This window comes from Macrobrachium rosenbergii, chromosome 21 (assembly GCF_040412425.1).
Source record: "Macrobrachium rosenbergii isolate ZJJX-2024 chromosome 21, ASM4041242v1, whole genome shotgun sequence".
Taxonomy (NCBI): domain Eukaryota; kingdom Metazoa; phylum Arthropoda; class Malacostraca; order Decapoda; family Palaemonidae; genus Macrobrachium; species Macrobrachium rosenbergii.
Genome location: NC_089761.1, coordinates 67,693,585 through 67,705,664, shown reverse-complemented (window position 1 = coordinate 67,705,664; position 12,080 = coordinate 67,693,585).

The following is a 12,080-nucleotide window of genomic DNA, read 5'->3' as shown; positions in this document are numbered from 1 at the left end:
TGTAATTTGCAAATAATATAATTTTAACTTATCCGTTCCTCGACGATGAACTTACCACGTCTATAAAAATAAATAAAAGTGTACTTCTAAAAGCGGCTGGTCTTCCAACCCCCTCGCAGTTTGTATCCGTACATAAACCTTAACACCCCCTCCTCTGCGCCTGTTATCAGTGTCTCTCCAATTTTTTTATTTAGGTTTATGCTATGTCCTTTCTTTTATTTTTTTATTTTTTTTTTTATTTATTTTGTTGGTGTTATTGCTCTAAGAGTGTCACAACGCTCACTAGGTTTCCATCCTAACCCGTATCGGGACTCCCTAAGAAGAAAATTCTTTTTTCTTATCACAAGAAAACACAAATTCGCGCCTTAGCCGGCCTTGCCCGTGCGTGAAATAACACCGCATTTCTATGTCTTCCTGGACAAAACCAAACCAGTTCCCTACGAACAAAACCACGGCCTACGAGGCGAATTCGGGAAGAGGTGAACGCTCCACGAACCAAGCCATAAGATTCATGCGATAGCCGGCCAAGTCCGTGTGTGAATCCGAAACCAAGTCCTACGAGACAAAATTTTAAAAATCCGTTCCCTGTGAACAAATCTCATCCTACGAGGTGAACCCCCCCCCCAAAAAAAAAAAAAATCCCCAACATTCACGCAACAGCCGGCCGAGTTCGTGCATGAAATAGAATACAATTTACGTCTTTCAAGACATTAAAATTCGTTCATCGAAAACCAACTAAGTTTTATTCAGACATATCAACATTCGTTCATCAAGAACAAAACTAAGTCTTATTCAGACATTAAAATTTGTTCATCAAAAACCAACTAAGTCTTATCAAGACATATTAAAAATTGTTCATCGAGAACAAACTAAGTCTTATTCAGACTTATCAACATTCGTTCATCAAGAACAAACTAAGTCTTATTCAGACATTAAAATTCGTTCATCAAGAACACACCAAGTCTTATTCAGACATATTGAAATTCGTTCATCAAGAACACACTTAGTTTTCAAATTCGTTCATCAAGAACCAACTAAGTCTTATTCAGACATTAAAAATCGTTCATCAAGAACACACCAAGTCTTATTCAGACATTAAAATTCGTTCATCAAGAACCAATTAAGTCTTATTCAGACATATTAAAATTATTTCACCACGAACAAACTTGGGTTTTTCAGAAACCCTGAAATTTGAGTCTTTTCAGATATATTGACTTTCTAAAGGGTCACACCATATAAGTGTTATCTCAAGATGTCCACAACATCCAGAGCCCAACAAAACGAGGACTTAAAGTTCTATATGTCTGCTGGAAAGGACATGGGACTGTCAGGATTAGCCCTGATGGAGTGGGTCCAAGAGAAAGTAGATGATGCCAAGGTGGAAAGAGAGGCAGAACTGCAGGAGAGGGAGAAAGAAAGAAAGGCAAAGAAGGAAGAGCAAGATAGGCTAGATAAACTAGCAAAGGAAGAACAAGATAGGCCATATAAACTAGCAAAGGAAGAACTAGAGAGAAGGGAGAAGGAGGAAGAAAAAGGGAGAAAGGAGAGGAAGGAAGAACAAGATAGGCTAGATATACTTGCAAGAGAAAAACAAGCAAGACAAAAGGAAGAACAAGAAAGAAAGGATAGGCTAGAATGGGAGGAAAAGCAGTGGGCCCATGAGCTACAGATGGCCCATATTGGCACTGCCAGCTCCTCTCCAGCCCCGGGTGCATCCACCCTCACTCAGGCTCATACTTTTATGCCCAAGTGGACCGAGGCCGAGCCCGAGGTGTGGCTCGATTGGGCAGAAAGGGTCCTTAGCGCCTACCCACTCGCTCCTGCCAAAGTCTCCCTACTCTTGGGAAAATTTCTCAGAGGAAAGGGTCTAATTGCTTTTAATGTCCTCCCTGAGGAGGATCAAGGAAAATAGGTGGAAATGCGCCAGGTGATCACAAAGTCGTATAAAATCACCCCAAATGCTGGAGATGATGCTGGAGGGGCCAGATAAAAGAAGAAGGGCAGACCTGGTCTGACTGGGAGTATGAGTCAGATAAGGCCCTCTCTAAATGGCTAGAGTCCCTGGGAGTCTCCACCGCCAAGGACAGCCTCGAGCAGTTCAAGATTGAAAATTTTTCATATTACGCCCCTTCCACCCTAACCACCCATGAATGAGAAAAAGCGCCCATGACTCTAGTAGAGTGCTGTCACCTCGCCAACACATGGGACACCCATCACGCCCATGCAAGTTCACTGGGACATAAAATATGCCCTCCTTCTTTCACTTCTGGCACCCCTCCGCCCAAGAATGGGCACTCACAGAAACCCGTTGTGTGTGGGTTCTGCAAGAAAGCCGGGCATTCCACCGAGCAGTGCCGAAACAAACCCTCTCCCAGGAATCCACCAACTAACAAGCCTGCACCCTCCACAGGGGCAGTGCCACAAAGGGATTATAGCCAGAGCTATTGCATGGTTTGCAAAGTTTGTGGCCACTCTCCCACATGGGCAAAATGCCCTAATAATAAATCAAGTACTCCTGCCATTGCCCTGGCAGTTACGAATCCCAAGTCCTTAGGCCCTCCAGCCGAGGGTCCCATATATGTGGCACCTCCTCGAGCTAGCTACCCCACCTGCCAGCTCACATTTCCCTTATAAAGATAGACAAAGTTCCCTATGGAGCTATCATTAACTGACGCAAACTCGTCACAATTGATGGTATCAGTCAATTTAAAATGATACTCCCTACTGTTCAATTGAGAGTCACAAGACCCCATAAATCCAAAATTTGCAACCTTGCAGTAGCAAGCTATATTCCTGGAGGTTATGCCTTCCTCCTGGGACAGGACTTCCAGTCCCCATCTAAGTTACAGCAATCCAAGGATCCAAATCCCCCAAATCATTCATTAGGGACGAGTAAGCCTCAAACGCCTACACTCATTACGCTGCCAGTGCCAACTGAGTACGATGTGCAGTGGTCCCCTCCATCTCGATCGATCCCTGATCCTATTCTGGTGCCCGGCCCTGCCCCAGTGCCAGTGCCAGGGCCCCAAACAGATCTCGCTCCAAGAGATTCCAAACTTGATTCCCAATCTCTGCCAGTGCCACTTGCATGCACTGAGCAGTGCCAAGTTCATCTGTCCTGAACGACGAGGAAATTCCAAATCAAATAGTAGTGCCTGATCCTGCCTTAGTGCTAGCGCCAGAGCACACCCCGATCTCCATTCAAGAGATCCCAATCAGGACCCCCTCTCTTCTCCCGGCCTGGTTCTGCTACCAGCGTCGGTAAGAGAAACGGATCCTTCTGACCACAGTGGAAGCTCAACCAAAGGTGCGGCCTCACAACCCGTGCCTGAGCTGGTCATAGTAACCTACAAGCCTATCACACCCACTGTGACCTCTTCCTCTCTTTCCTGGTCCCCCGCGGAACTGTGGCAACTTGGGATAGAACCAGAAATGAATGCCCCTGCTTTGGCCGCCAAGGAAGCTGACACCGGTGTCACACCAATGTCCTCGGACTCGGTTCGACCGATTCCCCTACCAAGGAGAACCATCAACCTAAAGAGATCTGCGGCAAACATCATGGATGTAGGTAACGTAAGGTAGCTTAAGGGGAGCTGATGAACTCTCCTGGCACCAGTGCAAAATTGGCACAGTGCCACCCTTTTATCCTACGAGGACCATAGCACCTCTATCCAGAAGAGGGTGTCAGGTTTCCTTACCTGTTTATTTTCTTATAACTCTATAATTTATTCCTTTTCCTTTAACATTTTTCCTTTCATTATTTTGAAATTAATCATATTATTTTATGCCTCACAAAGGCTTATATTTTACCTTGTTCCCACTCTACCAATGCAGAGTGCAATTGACAGACATCCAAATTTTGTAAATGACTTCCTTTCGAACCCCTTGGGCAAAAAAATAAACCTAAGCCATTTTCATGGGCCAAAGAATATAATTTCGGGGTATTAATCACCATTTTTCTTTAACATTATCACTTGCCTTCTTTGTTATTCCCTCAAAACTTAAATCCCGAGTCCGTGAATTGAAAAGACCGTCTGTCCTTCCTTGTACTTAACTTCGTGCTCATAAGCACCACTGACTTCAGTGCCACACCTGGCACTGTGCCGTCCACTTAAGTAACATGGCAACACCTAATGAAGACCAAGACCATGTATATTTCATTGTAATGCCTCCTCAAGGCAAACTAACTGCATGTCTTTAACTATAACAACTATTAAAAGTTAAGTACATGATTAATTTAAAACTTACGCTAAGGAAATCACCTACAGTTATTGTGTTTAATATTTACAGTAACTTTCATATAGTTGTAAATGTAACTGTTTTAAAAGTCACAGTAATTTAAGGTTAAAACCTTTATTCTTTTCTTGCTCTGCGATTAATGTAAAATATTGAATACTCTATTAAGTAAATTTTCATATATCTCATATGATGCAGAGAGATTTAAGTTACTAAATATATATGGGAGTGCCGTTAACGAGAAAATTAGAGTAATATGAAGCATTTGTCTGCTGAATCCTTTGTTTGGTAGACATTCGCACCTGGGTGCAGGTGTGAGACGTCATCTTGGGTGGGGAGTTATTATAATTTCCCAAGAATCCCAGCCACCAATGCTTCATTTAATGCTTGAAATACAACAGTGCATTTTTGGCACTGTCTGACAAGGAGGGGCGAAAGGAATATAGGCCCCTTCCTTAATCTTAATCTTTTAATCGTCTTTCAACTCTCTCTTCTGGAACATATGATTGTGGGAGACTTTTGTATACATAGGAGTTTTAGAGAAAGGACAGCTGGCCTGCACCTGGTACTTAGTCATAGATGCAACCAACCCCATTACCTGTAGGTATCCTCCTGCCCCTTGACCAACGTTATATGAGGGACTGACCAAGGAAGCAACATGAGACACTGTAGGACGTGAGGGGGAGACACATCGCTGGATGCATCTTCTTCAGGGAGCATGCCCTACCACATGGTCCTTATCTTGTAGGGACCCTCAGTAATTTTACCAGTGAAACCCAGCCTTTCCTCCGGCACCATTTCTCGCTGGAGCCACCTCTTCTACAAGGTAAAGTAATCTGTTGCAAAAGTTCTTCCATGTCAGTCACACTGTTCTAATTCTTGAAATATTTCCATTTCTAAGTGCCAGTATTACCATATCAACCTTACATATGTGTGTAGTATATATATATATATATATATATATATACATATATATATATATATATATATATATATATATTTATATATAAATATATATATGACATATATGTATAAACATATACATGTTTTGTATGATTTGTATGCATGTGTATGTATAAATGTATATGTATATATATATATATATATATTTATATATATATATATATATATATATATATATATATATATATATATATATATATATATATATATATATATATATGTGTATGTGTGTGTGTGTGTGTGTGTGTGTGTGTGTGTGTGTGTCGCAGAATGTTGCAAGTCCCTGGTTATTACACAATTAATCACAGAATCAAAAATCTACCTCACTTTAGCCAAATACATGAACTCTCTACAATGAAATTACAACTGATTACTCTAAAGGCAACAGTGATCCCTTAAAAAACTTAGTAATCACGTAAAAATTGGACTAAGTTTATCAAAACATGTGTGAGTTGTCATTATTTAAACAAGAAATATACTAAAGTGAAAGGGCATCACTCCTTCAAACAACTTTAACTGTTTCCCTGGTCTTAATTCACTTCAGCAAAGCTAAAGGAACAAAACATGTTTATCACTATGCCTCATGCACACAATTAACTCTATCACTGCTGGTCAGTAAATGAAACACTTGCAAAAATTTTAAATACAAAAATTTATTTTTAAATTCAAGATTTATAATCAGAATTCACAATCTGAAAAATTTACTATTACTTGAAGTCAACATAGTTTAATTAATTCTTGGATTAAATCACAAAGGTTAATTTATCAACAAATTAAATCAATCAAGTAAAATTTAAAGTATCAAGAATTACTCAAGATATGAAAAGAAGATCTTAGTTAATGAAAATTAAATCAAGTATGCAATGTTAAACTATTAAGAAATACTTAAAATGCTAAGTAAATAAATGTTAAATCACCACTATATAAAATGTGAAAAACTAAGAGATTGCAAAAACAAGAACATAAAAAATTAAACAAAAGATTTACCAAAAACAATTTTCACTAAAGCAAAAATCTCTTAATATATCATATTATACCATGGTAATAATATGTAAAATTCACTGTACCTTACACAAGCTTTTGAAAACTTCCACAAAATCACCCCAAATGCAGCTGCTCGAGATTCACAAAACACACTTTTGTTAGGTACTGATACTAATATATACTTTTTACTACTGTTATCAGATCTTAAAAGCCAAGATTAATATCAATAACCAAACAAATATTTTATGTTAGTAACTTCTCTCTTTTGAAGAGAGAGAGAGAGAGAGAGAGAGAGAGAGAGAGAGAGAGAGAGAGAGAGAGAGAGAGAAATATTACAATTAATGCAACAAGCATGGTATCCTGTCTTATAATGAAAAGAATCCTATTTCCAGTCAAAGAGCAAAACTTTCATGGAGCATTCTATAAAAGAGACCTGATCAGAACAATGCAATATTAAACATGATGCAATTGTGATGTGCTTTGGTGCAATAACTAGTTCTTATTTCTCAAAAAGGCACATGTGTCTTTACCAGAAAATCATATGGGACAAAGCTTTTAACGAAATCCTAACACGATCATAACAGACGGCAGCGTGCTAATTATGATTGGCATGTTTTTTAAAATGAGATGAAGACCCAAAGTTGGTTTTCAGAATGGAGCAACCTACTGTTATCTTGACCTGTCAACATGTTATCTTTCACGATGGCACTCGAAGCAAAACAAAGCATTCGCAGAACACACATGGCTGTGAGACAAAATACACGATTATATACTACGTTATTATTGAAAACGTATTATTAATTCTTGTGAGAGCTGACATTACACTACATATGGAATGTCAACAATTATTATTATTACACAGAACACATGACATATAAAGAAAAATCATGTTTTATACATTTTATAAGGCAATATCTTAAGATTCCTACCCTCAGAAGATTAGTTATCCAGGGTTTGAATCCAACAATTCACGATGGGATAAATAATCTGCAACTTCATTGTTTCTACCAGAAATATACTCTACTTTTACATTATACTGTTGCCAGCACAAAAACCACCTGGTCAGTCTCTGGTTGTTATTTTTCATCTTACTGATGAAAGACATTGTTTTGTGGTCAGACAACACTAAAATTTCTTCATTCCTAGGTCAGTTCACATACACTTCAAACTTTTTCAATACTGTGATTAATGCTAAAATTTCTTTTTCTATGGTGGAATAAATTTTCTGATCCTTTTTTAACTTTGAAGATATGAAACAAACTTGATGTAAAATATTACTGTCATCTTCTTGAAGTAGAACAACTCTTATTACACTGTTGGATGCATCAACTTGTATCAAAAACTTCTTATTGAAGTCTGGAGCTTGCAGTATTGGTCTTGAAGATGAAATGGCTTTAACCTTCTCAAATGATTCTTGACATTCTGGAGTTCAAACAAACTTCGTCTTTGGACTGGTTAAGTCAGTTAAGGGAGCTACTACAGCTGAGAAATTCAGACAGAATCAGCAATAAAATCCAGCCATGCCCAAAAATCTTTGTAATTGTTTCCTGGTAGTAGTGGTGTAACCTTACGGATACCTTCTCACATTAGCGTCAACAAGAGCGAAAAGGCCTTTTCCAACTTCAAATCCCAGATACTGAACAGTTGCCTTTCCAAACTCCCTTTTTTGTAAGTTGATTGTTAGTCCAGCTTCCCATAGTTTCTTTAACACTTTCCTTAAGATCTTCAGATGTTCTTCCCATGTTGTAGAATAAATTGCTATGTCATCATGGTAAACACCACCTTCTGTGGATCCTAGCAGTTGATCCATCACTCGCTGGAATGTTGCAGGTGCATTCATCAGACCAAATGGCAAAATAGAGTATTGATACAGTCCAAAAGGAGTAATGAAAACTGACAGCAATTTAGCATTCTCATCTAAGGGAATTTGATAATAACCTTTCAACAAGTCTATCCTGGAAACAAACTCGGCTTGCCCAATATTATCAAGTAATAATTGATTTATAAGACGCAAGGGATAATTGTCAGCCACACTGATGGAATTCGTTTTCCTATAATCAGTACACATCCTAAATGAGCCATCTGGTTTCTTCACTAACACACAAGGAGAACTGTAATGACTTGAACTGGGTTCTACTAATCCATGCTGCAACAAATACTCAACTTCTTTCTTCAAAACATCTCTGCGAAAAGGTGATAAACGATATGCTCTCTGTTTAAAAGGTATTTCTTCTTCTCTGATCTTTATCTCATGCTTTGTCAGATCGGTACGCCTAGGTACATCTGCAAAAATTTCATGGAAACTTCTAATAACCTCACTTAATTCAACACTTTGCTCAGCACTCAGATGTTTTAGTTTAACCTCCAAATTTTCCAATATGGAAGAATTGTTCATCTTGTTTTCAGCTCCCAACTCGTAGCCATCTTCGTCCTCTGTAGATGAAATTGTGTGTTACTGAAACTGTTTCAGTTTTAGTCTCTGAGAAGTAAGGTTTCAAAAGATTCACATGTATCTTCCTCTGTTGTTTCCTTCTTCCTGGTGTTTTAATCACTTAACTTCTCTATTATCTTGTAAGAACCTTCAAATTTATTGATAAGGGGAAATCCTTTCACTGTTAAGAACACTAGAACTTGTTGTCCTAGGCTAAAACTTCTTTGCTTAGTCTTAGCATCACATCTTCTTTTCATTTTCTCTTCATTTATTATCAGATTTTCTAAAGAGAATTTTCTAATTTCTCTTAACCTTTTCCTCAAATTCTTCACATATTATCCTTGGGTTTCCTCTTGATTTTCTTCCCAGTTTTCTGCAAGAACCTTCAATGGCCCTCTCACTTCTCGACCAAAAATCATCTCATTAAGTGACCATCCCATACTTTCTTTATAAACATTCCCATTCTCTTCCTGATTCATAACAGTATTTTGTTCACATACTTTTCAATGTCTGGTGGAACCTTTCCAGGGCTCCTTGAGTCTCGGGATGAAAAGCAGTTGATAACTGCTGTTTCACTCCTAACAAGTTCATCACATACTGGAACAATTTTGAAGTAACGTTCGTTCCTCTATCACTTTGTACAATTTCTGGTATTCCAAGCTTGGAGAAAAATTCCACCAACTTCTCAGCAATACCTTTGCACTTATACTTCTTACAGAAATTGCCTCAGGATACCTTGTCACAGGACACATTAATGTTAACAGATATTCATTTCCTTTTTCTTTTGTTTTCAGAAGTGGCCCAATGACATTTACAGTCACCTTGCTAAAGGGTTCTACTCTAACTTCTATGGATTGTAGGGATGCTCTCTGAATAGTTTCACTTGGTTTTCCAGCTATCTCGACAGAACCTGCTAACATCCTCGTAAAGTCCAGGCCAGAAAAAAAATCTTCCTGATTCCCATATGTCCAGATTTGTGTACTAGTGCTACCATTTGCTTCCTCAATGGATATGGAATCAAAATTTGATTATATTTGCCCCTTTCAGCATTTCCTGGTATATCTACAGGTCGATGCTTCCTCATTAGCAATCCTTCCTTAAGATAATAACAGGTTGGAGTTTGTTGCATCTCTTCTTGATCAACAACTCTGAAGAACCAATCAGCCAACGTTGTATCCTTCCTCTGCAGTTCCATTAGCTTCTCTCTAGTCACTTGACCAACTTCAAGGGCTGAACTCTCAATATCTGCTAACACTGTTACTGTAGCTTCACTACTATCTTCAGGAACTCTTTGGTTACTCTCAGTCTCTTCAATAACAATAGGATCTTCTTCTTCTTGGGAAATCTCTTCATTGCTAGCACTAGGGGAAACTTCACTTTCCTGGAACAGCTCTTCTAAGCTCAAAGATCCCTCACTTGATCCTTCTTGTAAAGGTAAATCCTCAGTTTCTTCACTTCCAGACATAGTTCTCTTCATACTCCTGGTAGTTACACAACTTGGAAACAGGTGAGGGTTATTCTTCTCTAAATCTACTGTAGGACTAATCCTCCATGGTTTGTCTGTCACTATAGGACAAGAAACAAATGGTATACCACCTACTCCATTACCCAGTAAAACAAGTACACCTTCAAAAGCTAGTGAGTCCTTTAGAGCAAAATCAACATTCCCTGTCACCAATTCACACGACAGGTGCAAGCAGCATATAAGGGTTACCTCTTCTTCTCCTCCTATACCCCTCAAAATAACTGAGTCTCCTGTGATATTCCTCTCCAACTGGGATGAGCACCACGAACCTGCTATAATTTTTTTGCATACCCATTTATTTAAATTATGTACATTTATTATTAGTTGTGTCCAGTTTTAAAAATTTTGTTTTCGTTTGTAATCTAACTCTTGAAGGCTGGACTTGGGTATTTTTCACCTCCCCTCAACGGTTGTTTTGCATTAATAGATACACCCATGTAAGAATGTTTTTATTTTCATGCTTGTTGGTGATGGTCTGGCCGTTTGCCGCCTGCTGCTGACTCCACCCGCAAGTGACGTGGAGTCTTTGGATGTTGCCTCCAGTTTCAGTGTACATCGGTCCCGCTTTAGAGGACGTTTAGCACCTTTTTCTTCTGAAGGCAGAAACTCAATATTTACGTCTGTGACACTTCCTTGTTTGGAGACACCTATTGGTGGTGTAAACTACTTTGTCACCCTATGAGCCATGTGCTGTGCTGGCACCTTCATTTATTGACTCTGATCAGAGGTGGCACCCCCACCCTTATGCCAAGCTTTACTCTTGTGCCCTGCCATGTGTCCTGTGTGGTGTTGCTACACCCTTTGTCTGCCCTTGCCTTCAGCCTGCTAACATCCTGGGATCGTTATGGGGCCTCCCAGCTCCGAAGAAAAGCATAAGATCCACTTAATTGTGTTCAGAAACTTATCTTACCTTATTCTCTTTTGGAGCTCAAAAGTGACTTCCTGTAATTAAGTGTGGACTGGATTCAAGGATGACGCTCCACTGTAGCACTCAGTATATTTATATATATATATATATATATATATATATATATATATATATATATATATATATATATATATATATATATATATATATATATATATATATATATAATCTCCAGTAATGGATTAGAATAGGTTTAAAGTATGTTTTGTAATTGTATTTTTGTTACTAGTTTAATTAGGTTTAAGGATATTTTCTATTCTGTTTCTCATTCTATCGTGTGTTAGCGTAATTTACGCCCAAGTGCTATTGTTGTTTTTCTACCTTCTACTTATTCCTGTCCCTTTATCTTGAGTGAAGGTTAGCTAGGCGAATGGTGGTTGTGTTTGTGTAATGTTTTGCGAGTGTGTCTTTTCCTCCCTCATTCCAGTTTTCAAGGGGAGTTTCTTTATAATTTAAGTTGGGTTATTGTAATAAATGTGTTTGTTAATTTGCCTAGTGTGTTCTTGACCTCCTCCTTTTTGAGATTTTTGCCTTGAATTGTTTATTATCTGACAGTGGCCTACCGAATATCATACTGGTACGAGTTAATAATCAGGAAAAAAGAACCTGAACATATCGAGAACCTATGAGATCTGTGGTTCCTTACATATTTTGGCGACCGTGTATCAGGATCCTGCTGTCAGAGTAAACATTGTTTGGTTTGTCTCAAGAGGAATGAGCAAGAGGAAAGGGGGAGTTAGTTTTGCTATTCGTTCAAGTTGTGTGGTGTATTTTTTTTTCTTAGTTTTTTTTCTCTGCCATTATTAGTCAGTCATGTCTCTCTTTGAAGGTCAGGTAGATTTAGCGGTGGCTGAATTCTTTGAGAAACCTAACTAGGAGGAAAATATATTTGATTTAAAGAGGGATGAATTATGGTACTTAGCTGAATTCTTTACCTTAGGTTTACCTACAGAAATTAGGAAGGGTCAGTTGTTGAGGGAAGTTTTGAAGGTTGCTAAGACTAACTATGAAAT